Source organism: Arachis ipaensis, chromosome B6 (genome assembly GCF_059453495.1).
Source record: "Arachis ipaensis isolate K30076 ecotype BB chromosome B6, ASM5945349v1, whole genome shotgun sequence".
NCBI classification, from domain to species: Eukaryota; Viridiplantae; Streptophyta; class Magnoliopsida; order Fabales; family Fabaceae; genus Arachis; species Arachis ipaensis.
This window is the reverse complement of record NC_142441.1, coordinates 67,352,687-67,354,967: the sequence shown is the minus strand read 5'-3', so window position 1 is coordinate 67,354,967 and position 2,281 is coordinate 67,352,687. Positions and strand designations below refer to the sequence as shown.

The 2,281-nt window shown below is 39.9% G+C and overlaps 1 non-coding gene across 1 annotated transcript; it reads left to right on the top strand.

Annotated features, from left to right (window-relative positions):
* The first annotated feature begins 1,973 nt into the window (after positions 1-1,973).
* Positions 1,974-2,046, top strand: TRNAR-UCU (transfer RNA arginine (anticodon UCU)). Its single transcript has one exon. It is a non-coding gene; the product is annotated as a tRNA-Arg (tRNA).
* The last annotated feature ends 235 nt before the right edge of the window (positions 2,047-2,281 follow it).

The following is a 2,281-nucleotide window of genomic DNA, read 5'->3' as shown; positions in this document are numbered from 1 at the left end:
TACAAGAGATGGAAGAAGATGAAGTGAAGTGTAAAGGTAAAACTAACCAACCAATACAACCCCCTTTTCAGTACTCTTAGGTGGTATTTATACTACTCCTATCACAAGAAAATAAAAATTACAAAAAGGAAAAGAAAAGTACATTTGAAAATAAAAGGAAAACTCATTAAAATGAACCATGTGCCTAGCGTGTGAGTGGCGTGTGAGCGGCATGTCACGCCTAGCTCCTCAGCTTGGCTTGGCATGCCACACCTGGCTTCCAAGTGGCACGCCTCCTTTGTTCAGCTAGCCTGGCGTGCCACGCCTTTGAGATCAAGTGGCACGCCTATCGTGGCTTCTCTCTTCCTCCTCCCTGGAAAATACACCTGGCGTGCCACGCCCAGCAGTGGCGTGCCACGCCCATGTCAAGTTCTTCATCTTCCTTCTCTGGTAAATTGAACTGGCGTGCCACGCCCAAGTCTGGCATGCCACGCCCTCAATAAACTCTTCATCCTCTCTTCTAGAAAGTTGTACTGGCGTGCCACACCCAGGTTTGGCGTGCCACGCCCTTGATAAAGCATGAGTAAGCCCTTCTGGTTTAGTAGACTGGCGTGCCACACCCAGTGTTCAAGTGGCACGCTCCTGGTGCGAGCAAGGTTTACGTGCCACGCCCCAAGTATCAAGTGGCATGCCCATTATCATTGTGCCTTGGCATGCCATGCCTAAAATCCAAAGTGGCATGCCCATTGATCTTCTTCTTTGGAGGCTTGTGCTGGCGTGCCACGCCTTCGATCTCAAGTGACACGTCTTTGTTGTGGCTGCATTCTTCCTCTCTGGACCAATGAACTGGCATGTCACACCTTCGATCTCAAGTGGCACACCCCTTATGGTGTTGAGCCTCTTCAAGCTTGGCGTGCCACGCCTAGAACTCAAGTAGCATGCCCAGAATATGAACAAGGTTGGCGTGCCACGCCCCAAAAATCAAGTGCCATGCCCCTTGTGGGTCTTCAAGAATGCTCTCTGGAATGTATAGCTGACGCCCATAGTAAAGCTCCAAGAATGCTTCTCTGGAATTTATAGTTGGCGTGCCACGCCCATAGTAAAGCTCCATGGGTTCTCTGCTGAAATTGTTAACTGGCGTGCCACGCCCAATTGCTGGCGTGCCATGCCCATTCAGTTTTTTGGCGTTTGCACCAAGTGACACGCCCAGCTCACACGCCCAGCTCTTCTTCTTTGTTTCCTTCTTCTTTTGTTGCTCTTTTCACCTGAAATTCAAACAAAACTCATTTCAAAGCAATGTACCATAAAATTCATCATTTAGTTCATTAAACTGCATTAATTGAATGGGATTTCACTATTTCTATGGTTCTTTTAGATAAGAGAAAGAGGTAGATGATGCAAGTCATCAATTTCTTAACTGAAATAGAATTCTTTTCTCACTTTAATGTTTTCCAAACACACTCAAAATCAATCCCTCAAACACAGAAAAAAAATGTGACAAAATGATATAAGTTTATTTGAAATCAGAGTATTTTAAATCGAGGAATTAAAAGTACACTCTATGACTCAAATATTCAATCTAAAGAAATTATCAAATTAACGTAATTCTTGTGGCCGTAAAATATGTTTCAGTACATTCATGCTAAAATTTTTTATATAAATTTTTTATTTGTGTAAAATACTCCTTTTTGGATGAACTTTTTCTATTAAAAAAAAAAGCAATATTCATTCTCCATTAAAGGATACAATACTAGTATTACCCTAATACTTTAATAGAACAAATTAATCATAAGGATGACAATTAAATTTCTTTAAATTTTACTAGATCAAAAATGGACAAAATTAGAGAGATTAAAACAAGAAATGGGAGATTTTAGAGTAACCAAAACCTTTTAAGCCAAATATGATATCAAATCTATTCGGTTTGAGTTTGCTATTCATTTCCAATGGCATTTGGGAATTTAAAATTTTTATTTGAGACAACATAACAAAAAGCGCTCGTGGCCTAATGGATAAGGCGCCTGACTTCTAATCAGGCGATTGTGGGTTCGAGTCCCACCGGGCGTGTTATTTAATCAAGAGTTTCTCTAAAGTTTATTTTAATGTCGTCAAGATAACTCTATTCCTTTGTCACTTTTTTGCAATAAGAAAATATTCAATATTTGACGGCATTTTGTTGCATTATCCTTTCTTAAGCTAAAAAGAAAGGATTTAAGTAGACAGAGATTTAATTGAATTCTATTTTACCAATGCAAGAATTTGATCATATTTATTAACTTGAAGAGAAACAATAATTTAACAA